General features: G+C 38.8%; 1 protein-coding gene across 1 annotated transcript in view; it reads right to left on the bottom strand.

Annotated features, from left to right (window-relative positions):
• The window catches only part of LOC119492980 (actin, non-muscle 6.2-like), an 840,607-nt gene that overhangs the window by 240,358 nt on the left and 585,776 nt on the right, over nt 1-14,473 (bottom strand). The gene's annotated exons all lie outside the window — the stretch shown is intronic.

Genomic DNA, 14,473 nt, shown 5'->3' with positions numbered 1-14,473 from the left:
AATATTTAATTGCATCTCTAACCTTACGGCTGCAAATTGCATAAAAAAAAGCAGCATTTTTAAGTCTTGTTTTTATAACATTTACTACACTTTAAACTTAAATATCTGACCTAAGGCAACAGTTTTCCAAATTCTCTGAGGCTAAATGATTTTCTGCTATTTGGAATATTACTTTTTGCAAAAAGCAGCACAGAAAAAACGGCCTTTACACTTCACACAGATGCTTTTTTCTTCCACAGGTAGCTTGTAACTGAGCTTAGCAAACACTTTTGATGCAGAAACTCTGATTAATTGTTTAAATAGAAATGTCATAATCAAGACCATTAGCAATATTTAATTCCATTTCTAACCTTACAGCTGCAAACTGCTTAAAAAAGCAGCATTTTTATAACTAAAAAGTACGAAACAAGTCTTGTTTTTACACTTTAAACTTTAATATTTGACCTAAGGCAACAATTTTCCAACTTCCCTCAGGCTAAATGATTTTCTGCACACAGATGCTTTTTCTTCCTTGTAACTGAGCTTTGCAAACACTTTGGATGCAGAAACTCTGAGAACACGAGCTGACGACGACACAGAAAGAGAGGAAGGTTCTACATTAATGTACAGACTGATGGAAGTAATGGTATTACTGCATGCAGCAGAGACTGTAGGTACAGTATGGGAGGATATAAAGAGATACAGTAGTTGTGCTCACTTTCGTTTCTTCACTCTCCATCTTGTAATTGCCCCGAGGTCTAAACTATGTGACGGGTGCTGAGTCAGAGCGGAGCTGCTGTTACATCACAGCTTCATGATTCACTCTTTGAGTATCCTTGCAGACGTTCAGTGTAATGATTAATATAGAATAACTCTTCATCACTGCTTGATGCATTACCTCACAGATAGAGCTGTTGTTGTGTTGTTGCTGAGATGAGGTCACGCTGCTGGCTGACGTCCAGCGGCTTCTGGGGGACACCTGTTGATGTTGATGTTGCAGGTTGCCATGCGAGCATCATCGTGTATCATGATCACGTGCAGGTAGGTAAGGTGACAGGTATGACAGGGTGGAAACCTCCAATCTCAGGCTCCCTCCAGCAATGCTCTCTAACCCTCTGAGACCTACAATGGAGCTGTTTTAGTCTTCTTTAGAGGGGTCAGGGGGGGTTTAGGGGGAGATAGCAGGTCAACAGTAGAGGTCACATAGAAGTGGTGAACATCATCTGAAAGCTGGGAACCTGAAGATTAATTTGAGATGCTGCAGATGCTTGTGAGAGTGTATCAGGGTTTAGAACGTGATGATAGAAGTATATGATGTCCATCCCCATGCTCTATTATGTCTCATAAGTAGACACCATTTGTTACACAGATTTGGTGCTAAATTTTACCATTTTTTATCACTGGAGAATTAATAAATATGATCAATTATCCTCCAAAATACCACATTAAGACACCAAGACCTTGAAGAACACCATAGAAAAAGCCATGCTGTGATTTGGGATCAAAAACCTTTTGAGATTTTTTGAGATTTCTGCATTTTTCGGCGACTGGATGGCGAGCACTTGTGTTGTGTAAACTGCTCAGAAACTCCCTTATTGATCAATGTAGCTAGGAAAGCCATCCATCCTCTGAATGCTCTAGGTCTCTAGTCTGATCCATCCATCCTCTGAATGCTCTAGGTCTCTAGTTTGATCCATCCATCCTCTGAATGCTCTAGGTCTCTAGTCTGATCCATCCATCCTCTGAATGCTCTAGGTCTCTAGTCTGATCCATCCATCCTCTGAATGCTCTAGGCCTCTAGTTTGATCCATCCATCCCCTGAATGCTCTAGGTCTCTAGTCTGATCCATCCATCCCCTGAATGCTCTAGGTCTCTAGTTTGATCCATCCATCCCCTGAATGCTCTAGGTCTCTAGTCTGATCCATCCATCCTCTGAATGCTCTAGGTCTCTAGTTTGATCCATCCATCCCCTGAATGCTCTAGGTCTCTAGTCTGATCCATCCATCCTCTGAATGCTCTAGGTCTCTAGTCTGATCCATCCATCCTCTGAATGCTCTAGGTCTCTAGTTTGATCCATCCATCCTCTGAATGCTCTAGGTCTCTAGTTTGTGGCTGTAAAGTTTCATGAGGCTGTGATTATACTAGAGGTCACCACAGGTCATTTTATACAGTGAGGTCAATGAAATGTCTCCTATGGGGACTAACATCATCACACATGAATACAGTTGGGCTCATTGGATCCACCAGAGTCTCAGTTTTACAGTGAAGTCCAATTTATTGAATTCAGAGACTGTTTAGGGACCCCAAACTGCAGAAATATTACCAATACTACCACAAATATATATTATTTTATCTATGTTATATTGAATCACTATATTTTAACTTCAGCACTGTTTTAGGTCTCAGATTCTCTTCTGTTTCTTCTTTTGATAACACATTTTGGAGGAAACCTGACATCTCAGATTTTCATCATTTCACTGTGATTGTTGTTTATATGATAATAAAGAACCTGAAACGTGAACAATGCATTGTAATAATATTCATTACAGGTGTAAATCCTTCAACTAAAAGATAATAAAACATTATTCAGTCTCATTAAAGTGATTAAAAACATGATGTTTGATGTGATGAAAATAAATGTGTGTTGATTCTTTCTGTGAACATGAACTCATTGTGTATTAACCCTCCAGTGATTCTCTAATTTTCTAAAGAAGAAGGAAGAGAAGAAGGAGGTGATTTATGGTACTTTTCCACCGCCGTTGTGGCTGAAACCAGTCGAACTAATGAGGCTCAGGCAGGTTGAGACTGGTCTGGTCTTATTATTCTGTGTTAGGTAACATCTGAACTCTGAGCTGCTGCTGCTCATCAAACTGGAAAGATGTTTGTTAACTCGTCATTAAACCAGTTTACAGAATATGAGCTTTGAAACATAGTTCACTCTGGTGTTAATCAGACAAATCTTCTGTCTCTTTGAATAAAGACTCATCGGATTAATTTACTGTATAATCATTTATACTTCCTATTGGACAACATCTAAAACTTTATATTAAATAAATAAACTGGGTATCACTGTAAAGCTGAGACTCTTGTTGATCCAATGAGCCCAACTGTGTGATCATGTGTGATGTTGTTAGTCCCCAAATCTCCAAATGTTAAACGTTTTTGATCCCAAATCACAGCATGGCTTTTTCTATGGTGTTCCTCAAGGTCTTGGTGTCTTAATGTGGTATTTTGGAGGGATTATTGATCATTTTGATCAATTCTCCACTGGTAAAAAATGGTTAAATTTAGCACCAAATCTGTGTAACAAATGGTATCAACTTATGAGACATAATAGAGAATGATGATGACCATCATACTATCATCATGTTATAAACCCTGATACACTTTCACAAGCATCTGCTGCATCTCAAATTAATCTTCAGGTTCCCAGCTTTCAGATGATGAACACCACTTCTATGTGACCTCTACTGTTGACCTGCTATCTCCCCCTAAAGACCCCCTGGACTCCCCTAAAGAAGACTAAAACTGGTCTGTTGTGGGTCTCAGGAAAAGTAGATGAAAACGTCATTAAGCCTCCGAAACTCCTTCCTTCATCTCTGCATTTATGCATTCTTATTTTTTCTTGGGGTTTTCTGCAGGTTACTATATATGATGGAGTATTACGACCACTGTTAGAACAAAAAGCATCTCAGTTATGAGAATTAAGTCGTAATATTAAGAGGAAAAAGTTGAGTATAGTTGTTGCCATCGTTGAAATTAAACAGTAATTTATTCACTTCTCCTTCTTTAATATCATCATCTAGTTTTTATTAATCAAACTGATAGGTTTCCTCAAAGGTTGTGTTTAGTTTTTTACTTCATTATCATCTCTCTTTTGGAGAAAATAAAAGCATAAAAATCTCTAAATATATCATTTACATATATCTTTCTTCTTAGTTTCTTGTGATCGTGTGTGTTTGTTGTTGGTTCAACATCACGTATCACCAAAACTCTGGAAACAGTTTCACGCTGTGTGTGTTTGTGTTGGACACCACCCAGAGGATTGTGGGTATTCCCAGCCAAGGTCAGACAAACAGAGTGTACTCACCACACTATTATTTACATGAGAGCTGTTATCTGCACCGCCGACCACACCGATAGCACTCTGACTTATCACACAGTCTGCTGTTTACTCTCCACTCTGAGAGTCACTGAGAGCTGCTACAGGAAGGAAATCCACCTGAGCTGGATGATGATGGTTAGAAAGTTAATGGGATAATAACGCAAATTCATTTTAACGCCACTAATTTCTTTAACACATTAACACGAGCTAGAGTGAAGATCCTGGTATCATATGAAACTAGAAAACCTGATGAATCCATCGGTACCAACCATGACATACTAGCTAGACTAAATGTTGGCGAGGAAAAACTGTCATGTCCATGACCTCTGACCTCCAGATCAGTGAATGTAAATGGGTTCTATGGGTACCCACGAGTCTCCCCTTTACAGACATGCCCACTTTATGATAATCACATGCAGTTTGGGGCAAGTCATAGTCAAGTCAGCACACTGACAGCTGTTGTTGCCTGTTGGGCTGCAGTTTGCCATGTTATGATGTGAGCATATTGTTTTATGCTAAATGCAGTACCTGTGAGGGTTTCTGGATCAATATCTGTCATTGTCAAGTAGACATGAGGAAATGTCTTATATATTGTTTTTTGTCCGTTTCCCTCTTGGTGGTACAGTTTGAACGGGTAAAAAATGTGCAATTAATTTGCAATTAATCATGATTAAATATTCTAATCGATTGACAGCCCTTAAAGAAACAACAACAGATTATTATTATTATTTTTATTTTAGGAAAGCTACAGTTAATTTGCATATTGTGTAAAACTAAAGCAGACATGAGGAAGCGTGTGTCTGTTCACTGGTATCAATTGCACAACAGGTTTCACAAGTCGGTTATCACATCTTTACACCATGCGGAAACAAAATATTCAATTAGAATAATCCAGCGTTGGTTGCAAAATGATTTTTAACTGTGATTACTACAGTATGTAGTAAACAGGTGAGAAGATCCTTTAAACATCACAACATGCAGCTGTGTGTTTTATCATCGTGACCCACTGCTATTGTTGTTGTTGTTCTTCATGTTGTTCCATTGACTCGCTCTGTCTGACTAACAGGACGGATCGGCTGAGGTTCAACCACAGCCTGATAACACAAACACACACACACACACACACACGCACACACACACAAACACACACACACACACACACAAACACTCACGCACACACACAGTCACACACACACACACACACACACACACACACACACACACACACAAACACACACACACACACACAAACACTCACACACACACACACACACACACACACACAGTCACACACACACACTCCTACACGTGTTATAACTGTGTAGTAAAACTGGAGAAGCAGCTGCAGTGACTTTAAGTGTTTGTATTAAAGGAAATCTTTAACGTATTAATGTGTGTGAGTGAGTGCAACATTAAAGCAAGAGGTGACCTCACCAAGCAGCTGATAAGAAGTTGTGGTCGCCGTCCGCCGCCGCCCACACACACACACACACACACACACACACAGACACACACACACACACACACCCCAGAAACCTCAGTGGAAACTCTCCGCTCACCTTCATTGCGTGAACTCTTTATACACAACAAGCAGTTACTCTAAACACACTTAATCCATATTATTCATCCTGGTAAACACACACACACACACACACGCACAAGTACCGTGACGTCACCCATTGGTTTGTGGACTGTCGAGTTTGGCATTTTGGCCGTCATCTTGGTGTTTTTTTGCCGTCCCCATCTTGGTTTTTGCTCGCTATCTTGGTGGCTTTTGGCAATCGCTATCTCAGTATTATTTTGGCCGTTGCCATCTCTGTGGTTTTTGTCCGTCGTCAACTTGGTGTTTGGGCATCATCTTTGTGTTTTTTAGCTGTCACCATTTGGTTTTTGGCCGTTGCCATCTCGTGGTTTTTGGCCGGCGCCATCTTGTTTTTTTGCAACCAGAAGTGACGAGAGGGTGGAGCTAAGTACAACCGAACGCTGAATAAGACATTTTCAGGTAACCAAAAAGTTACAATAAACTTTCATGAACTGGAAACACTGTCACCGTATGGCGCTGTATCCAGATGCCTTCAGACTTTTTGTTGACCGGACTGAGTTGTTTTCTGTGTTTTGGGTTTTCTGTACGTCCTGGTTTTTCCTCCTGTGTTCCTGTACTGGCTTTCCCTCCTTTGCCCATCTACTGCTCTGAATCAGCCTCATTAGTTCTTCCCAACCAATCAGCTCCCTGCCCGTTTAATCACCTCATTCCCCTCACCTGAGCTTCTCCGCCCATCTCTCCACCTGCACTCCATCCTCTCGTCAGATCAGTTTGTATTTAAGTCCTGGATTTCTCTTCAGTCTTTATTAGATTCTTTAATTTGCCATGAGAGTTTCTGTTCTGCTTTGCCTGCATTGGAGATTTAATTAAAGTTTCTCCAAGTTCCTGTTGTCTGATCCTGTTGTGATCTCACCTGCTCCACTCTGCCTGACAAACACACTGTTAAAGGGTTAAAGTTGTAAGACGAAAACATGGCCAGACCAGACAATGCCGTGGTAGCGACGTATATCTTACTTTTAGTTTCAAACACTGCCAGCAAAACAGACAGATACTCTCCTCCCCAGAGCCACATGAGTCTGTTCTTTTCAGAAAATAAGACAGATTTGGTAGTTCAAGCAGACTTTTGTATGATGACACAAACCTGCTGTGTTTTTCTTTTTATTCTGCTTTTCTCTGTTGAATCAGTTCACTATTTGTTGCTGCAACAACCCTTTATTATTCTGCACTGGATCACTGCAGTTTCTTCCTATTTTAGCCACTTTGCTGACTCCGTAAACATGGCTACAGTCCTAAAATGTTAATCTGTTGCAGGCAAAATAAAGACTGAAAGAGTGATCCTAAAGAAAAGCAAAGAAGTGAACTTGATCAGGGGTAAAGAGGACAAAGAGAAGGTTTTCCTCTCCCCACACCTCCTCCTTTTCTTTCTCTACATACCAACACAGTGAGTCATCTCTGGCAGGAAGCATCGAGGAGACGAAGGGAGGGACGCTGGAGGACTGAAATCTGAGAGAGAAGAAGAAGAAGGAGGAGGGTGGGGGGACAAACAGTGAGGAAAGAGAGAAAGAGAGGAAGAGAGGAAGGAGGGTATTTGACGGGATATTCCCCGGTTGCATCAGACAGGAAACAGAACAAAATCAAGTCACGAATTCCCAAGAAACAGAAACAATCAATGACGTTTAAACCTGAGTGTTCTTCACTGAAGCAGCAAATCCACCATGATCCAGCGGTGATGTCTCATTATGATAACATCTGTTAAAAGTCCTGAATCATACTTCTAGTTGAAAAAGACTTTCACAACTCCAGCAGCATGAAGAATGGTTCCTCTGAGGCCGAGGGAAGTTTCATGTTCTTGGAAAGTTCTGGAGGAGCCAAAAAACTGTGAATGAAATGAACCTTTACTGATAGTGACAAACAGAGATACCAGAATCCCTCAGAGAGTGTGTTTGATCAAATAACTGGCTGTCACCATCTTGGTGGTTTATGGCCGTCACCATCTTTGTTTTTGTCCGTCGCCATCTTTGTTTTTGGCCGTCATCATCTTGGTGGTTTATGGCCGTCACCATCTTGGATTTTTGCCGTCGCCATCTTGGTTGTTGGCCGTCACCATCTTGGATTTTTGCCGTCGCCATCTTGGTTTTTGGCCGTCACCATCTTGGTTTTTGGCCGTCGCCATCTTGGTTTTTAGCCGTCATCATCTTGGTTTTTGGTAGTCGCCATCTTGGTTTTTGGCCGTCACCATCTTGGTTTTTGGCCGTCACCATCTTGGTTTTTGTCCGTCGCCATCTTGGTTTTTGTCCGTCGCCATCTTGGATTTTTGGCCGTCATCATCTTGGTTTTTGGTAGTCACCATCTTGGTTTTTGGCCCATCGCCATCTTGGTTTTTGGCCGTCACCATCTTGGTTTTTTGGCCCGTCGCCATCTTGGTTTTTGGCCGTCACCATCTTGGTTTTTTGGCCCGTCACCATCTTGGTTTTTGGCCGTCACCATCTTGGTTTTTTGGCCCGTCGCCATCTTGGTTTTTGGCCCATCGCCATCTTGGTTTTTGGCCGTCACCATCTTGGTTTTTGTCCATCATCATCTTGGTGGTTTTTGGTCGTCACCATCTTTGTTTTTTGCCGTCACCATCTTTGTTTTTTGCCGCCACCATGTTAGTTTTTGGCCGTCATCATCTTGGTGGTTCTTGGCTAAAGTAAAGGTAGGGTGGGTGGATGAGTCAACATATATCGTCATTGGTGTCTTTTAACCTGCACCGTGATCTTTTACAAACTGTAATCAAGCAGCTTGTTAAGTGCCTAAACCTGACCAACCCTTAACCACTAGAAGCAGATCAGGAAGCAATCACATCGTCTCGGAAGGTCATTACGATGTTAAATATTTAGATGTTTCAACTAAATGCTAATTGAAGTGACAGATCAGAACTGAATGTTCACTATGTGGCTGCTATGTGGGAAATAAATGAGCAGCATTGCAGACATACCTGGAAAGAGATCAAATATGTGGCGGCAAAGTGTCTGAGTGCTATATTTACCACCCGGGTTTCTGTTTGGCTTCGGCCGAACTTTGTGACTTCAGGTGCCAGATACAAGTTATTTCTGTTCTTTACTTGTTTGTGGTTGCGTCTTAATTATTTCTCCACTACATCAGGGAGACACTCTACATTGTTTAATTCTGGATTGAAAGTTATGGAGGACAGAACCTGCCAAAATAAATTAAAAATAAATGAATCAATAAATAAATGTGACATAAATTAATATTTATGTTTTAATTTGCTTCTTTATTTATTTATTTTTATTAATTTATTTTTGTATTTATTTTTATATATTTGACATGTATTTTTAAATTTGTGTATGCATTTATGTATTGATGCATAAAGAAATGTAAAAGGAAATGTATAAAGAAAAGAATACAGAAATAAATAAGTTTTGGGAAATAAATAAGGGGTGACATGCAAAGGGAAAACCATAAATAAATAAGTAAGTAAGTAAACAAATAAATAAATACACACATTCAAAAGTAAATAAAGAATAATAAAAAAAATGCAAAAATAAATAAATTAATAAAAAATAAATAATAAATGCAAATATATGGGGAAAGGGAAGGGATTGGACTGTTTATTAACATTATTATTTGTAATAGTAGTAGTAGTACTATGGACGACGGAACCTGCCAAAATAAAAATAAATGAATATATAAATAAATGACTCGATAAATAAATAAATTTGTCATTAAATGCAGCAAAAATAATATTTGAAATAAATGTAGCCATTAATTAATTGATAAAATGTGACATAAATTAATATTTCTGTTTTAATTTGCTTCTTTATTTATTTATCTTTGTATTAATTCCATTATTTATTTACTCTTCTGGTTAATTTTCCTTTTTATTTAATTATGTATTTATTTATTTATTTTTATTTTTTAAATGTATTTACTTATTTATTTTTGCATTAGTATTCATTTATTCATTTATTTTTTTATTTTTTTATTTATTTTAAAATGTGTGTATTTATTTTTTATTTTTTCTAATTCCCTTGTTTATTTTTAAGAACATTTCCTGACCAATTCATGAATTGTTGTGTGACTGGGCGGGAAAATGTGTAGTTACTTGTGTTTTATGCAGCGGTTCTTCCTCATGTTTGGTTGGTGAGTAACCAAACCTTTTAATACATTAATGAGTTATGTTTAAATCTGCAGGGCTCATTTTGCCTCAGAGCTACAGAAATAAAAGGATTTGAAGTATTTGAAACATTTAAAGTATTTGTATAGCGGGGAACTCCCCGGGGCTCGGCTGCATTCAGGTGCACACTCATACATCCGACACCTGTAAAGTCAACTGTTACTAATCTGAGCTGTTTCCCACCCCTCCCACTGATCACCTGTGTGGTCCGCCGCCAGCGCTCATCTGTAACACCACCGTTACACATGCCGAACATACCGGACGAGGCACAGACGCTGGAACACCCTGCGACCATGACAGCGGATAACAAACAAAAGAAGGTGCAGCCTGATGTCACTGAACACATCACCTGCTGCTGTTAAAGGACCACAGCGACTCCTCTTGACCAGAACGGAGAGATCCAGGTCAGGACGGGTGTGGCTTTAATCTGATACCACACTCACCTGAGGTCATGAAACGAAAGGTCACACGTTAAACTTCAAATATGTAGTGAAATGCTTTCAGGTTATTTTTGTCCTGGCTTGATACCAGGTAAGAGGATCAGTACATCCAACATGTGGAGGGAAACCTGAACCTCCAGGTTCTGTTCCAGAAGCAACAAATCTTCATTCAAGATCAACGCAGCAAATAATGAAACATCCAGCCTCAACAGCAGGTCACGAGTAGGGAGGTTCATTATAGGAATGTTCATAATTAACCGTTTAACCGTTAACCGACATTAAGCATTTTAACCGATTAACGCTATCGGTTAAAAGCTTCAATCGTCCACCTCCCTCCAGCTTCTGAGCAGCACATGAACGTCACATTTCTTACACACTTCTTAACACTGAGTTGAGTGTTACAAAGTTCTACACAGAAACACTCTTACTCAACCTCTTCATGTCTTTATCTCTCGGTAGCTTACAGACACACCTGTGGAGGAATTCAGTTGAATGTTCGGTGATGAAACAGGATTTCTCTGCTGTGATGCAACACAGTTTAGAAACAAAGAGTTTAATTCAACATCCGTTTATTCAGCCGGACTCCAGGAAGCAGCTCTGACTTTAACACAAAAGTTATAATACTCAATGTTTCTCACTTCTTTACTTCTCTCTTCACTTTAGTGGCGCTTTAACAAGATCAACATCTAGGCGGGTATCTTAAAAAACACTTCCTGATTGTAGGGGGAGGGATTGGACTGTTTAGTTACAGTAATATTACAAAATAAATTAATAAATAAATACATGACTTGATAAATAAATGTCATTAAATGTAGCAAAAATTATATTAAAAATAAATGTAGTCATTAATTAATTGATAAAATGTGACATACATTTATATTTCTTTTTTAATTTGCTTCTTAATTTATTTATCTTTATATTAATTCCCTTATTTATTTACTCTGCTATTTAATTTTCCCTTTTATTTATTTATACATGTTTTTATTAATTTTTATATTAGTTTATTTATTTATTGTTGCATTTATTTATTTTATATATTTTATTTCTTTTTCTTTTTCTTTTTTCTTTTTTTATTATATTTTTGCATTTATGTTTTATTTATTTTACATCTATTTTTAAATGTGTGTATTTGTTTATGTATTGATGCATAAAAAAATTTAAAAAATATGTAAAGAAATAAATAAGTTTTGAGAAATAAATAAAGGGTGAACTAAATAAATAAATACACATTTAATAGTAAATGTAAAATTAATAAAAAAAATAACAAAAATAAAAAAATTAAATAAATGTAAATATAAGTTAATAAATGTAAAAATAATAAAACATGTACACATAAATAAATAAGAGTGAAAATTAAACAGAAGAGTAAATAAATAAGGGAATTAGTGAAATATTTATTCATTTATTTTTTATTTTGGCTGCTTCCGTCCTCCATATAGTAGTAGTTGCTCTTCGTGTTGTAATATTAATAATATTAGGCCGTTTATAAGGATACGTTGCAATGTAATTAACACTGAAATTAGAATCACAATTTACTTTTTTAATTTACTTTTTAGATTCACACTTCCTGGAAAATGACACGCCGTTTCATTAAATCACTTCCTCGTCTTCGAGCTCCGCAGGAACGTCCGGAATGTCGGCTGAAAATCGGAGAGACGTTGAGACACGTGCAGCACCGTGACATCACACCTTCAGCAGTCAGACGGAGGATTTAAACGAGAGTGAGTGGGAGAGTGATCATCTGCTGGAAAACTACAGGAAGACGACAGGAAGTTCAAAAGGTTCAAATCTGAACATCTAGCGGGGGAACAAATAAAGTTTATTAATTTAATTCAAATTAAAATAATAACATTTAATGTGCCACAAATCTAAGTTCAAAACTGGTTTCCTTATATTTTTATTTCAGTAGAAATCACCTCATCACATTTATACTTAATAAATTACATTAAATCCACAGAAACACTTCATTTAAATCAGGATACAAGTTGTACAAGTTGATATTACAGTTTAGTAAAACTGGATTTTTTGGTGTTGCCCAGCCGGCTGGCAGCAGATCCGTTTAATTAACGTCAGAGGCGTCATTAAAGTGTTGAAATGTGAAACCGGGAGAGGAAACGAGCACAAGCTGAGACACATCTGAGGCTCCGGTTCAATAAACCTGTTAGAAGAGACGTTTTATATCAACCGGTGTAATATTCTTCTCTCCGCTTGTTTCATTCAGACTCGTTAGAATAATGTGGGAATCTGAGGTCAGAGGTCGAAGGTCAGGTGGTGTTCAAAGTGTGGTCTGGGGACTCCCAGGGGTCCTTGGGGGCGTCACCATGCAGACGATGGACATACTGTAAACCAAGATTGCGACAGCCAGTGGGTCCCCAGCATCCATAACTAACACAATGACAGAATGTGTGACTGTTTAGGTCATGAGTTTCATACACTTTATGTATAAAACATCTAAAAGCAAAAAATCCTGGAACAAAATCTCATGAAATGGGGCTCTAATTTATGTTTATTTAGGGCTCGTTGCCTTGAAAAGGTTTGGGAACCACCGAGCTACAGAACAGAAGCTCTGGGCTGTGTTCAGATAATCAAAAATATGACGTCTTATTTCCTATTTCCTAACCACGTCTCCTTGACCTTGATGGAAAACATCATGAGGTCAAGGAAAGATGTGAAGGAGAATTCAGAAGGACTTATGAAAAGACAATCGTGGTGTTAAGAGAATCTGACTGCACTGCTAGAGTAAAGCTACAGGTATCATATGAAACTACAAAACCTGATGAATCCATCGGTACCAACCATGACATACCAGCTTGTTGTGAAGGAGGTTAAATAACGCTCCAAAGTTGGGCTACATTTTAGCGAGGTAAAACTGTCATGGCCATTTTCAAAGGGGTCCCTTGACCTCTGACCTCCAGATATGTGGATAAAAAATGATCTGTGGTGACCTCTAGGATAATCACAGCCTTATGAAACTTTACAGCCACAAACTAGAGACCTAGAGCATTCAGAGGATGGATGGATCAAACTAGAGACCTAGAGCATTCAGAGGATGGATGGATCAGACTAGAGACCTAGAGCATTCAGAGGATGGATGGATCAGACTAGAGACCTAGAGCATTCAGAGGATGGATAGATCAGACTAGAGACCTAGAGCATTCAGAGGATGGATGGATCAGACTAGAGACCTAGAGCATTCAGAGGATGGATAGATCAGACTAGAGACCTAGAGCATTCAGAGGATGGATGGATCAGACTAGAGACCTAGAGCATTCAGAGGATGGATGGATCAGACTAGAGACCTAGAGCATTCAGAGGATGGATGGATCAGACTAGAGACCCAGAGCATTCAGAGTGCTCGCCTTCCAATCGCTGAAAAATGCAGAAATCTCAAAATGTCAAAAGTTTTTGATCCCAATCACAGCATGTCTTTTTCTCTGGTGTTCCTCAAGGTCTTGGTGTCTTAATGTGGTATTCTGGAGGGATTATTGATCATATTTATTAATTCTCCAGTGGTAAAAAAAAATGTTAAATTGAGCACCAAATCTGTGTAACAAATGGTGTCAACTCATGAGACATAACAGAGCATGAGGATGACCATCATATACTTGTCATATATCATGTGTTTCTGTTGTCATGGTTGTCAGCTGATTCAGTCAAACAGGATGAATGAATGAATGAACGTGTGACATTAGCCAGCTGGAATGTGTGATATTGTCTCTCCTCCTCCTCCTCCGCACTCGGCCTCTCTCTTTCTGAATGAATCATAAAGTGTTTGTGTAAATGTTGATAACAACTCTCTGTGAGGAAACATCAGACAGTCTCGAGTTTCTCTCTCCTGATAACCCAAAAATAAACTCCTCCTCGTCTTCCTCGTCCTCCTCATCTTCCTCGTCCTCCTCGTCCTCCTCCACGTTGGATAACGACCATTATCTGGAGACGTGGTGATTAAACACAGGCGCTGTAGAAATGTGTTTTTTTTTGGAGCAAAGGTGGATCATTTTAGATGAATCTGGAAAAAGCAGAGATGGGTACCCAAAGTGTGACAAACGGGTTTTCTACCTACTGATATCCACTACAGGAGGCTATGTGCACACAATGGAGCCTTTGGCCATGACCATTACCCTGAGCGTCATCACATTCTACCATTGTGCTCAGTAGAACATCAATAAAAACACAACTAAGTTGTCTAATTTTTGCAGCCAGCATGAAACTGCTGCAGTAAAAAAGAG

Source organism: Sebastes umbrosus, chromosome 8 (assembly GCF_015220745.1).
Source record: "Sebastes umbrosus isolate fSebUmb1 chromosome 8, fSebUmb1.pri, whole genome shotgun sequence".
Lineage (NCBI taxonomy): Eukaryota > Metazoa > Chordata > Actinopteri > Perciformes > Sebastidae > Sebastes > Sebastes umbrosus.
The sequence above is the reverse complement of the archived record's forward strand: the minus strand, read 5'-3'. Positions and strand labels throughout refer to the sequence as shown.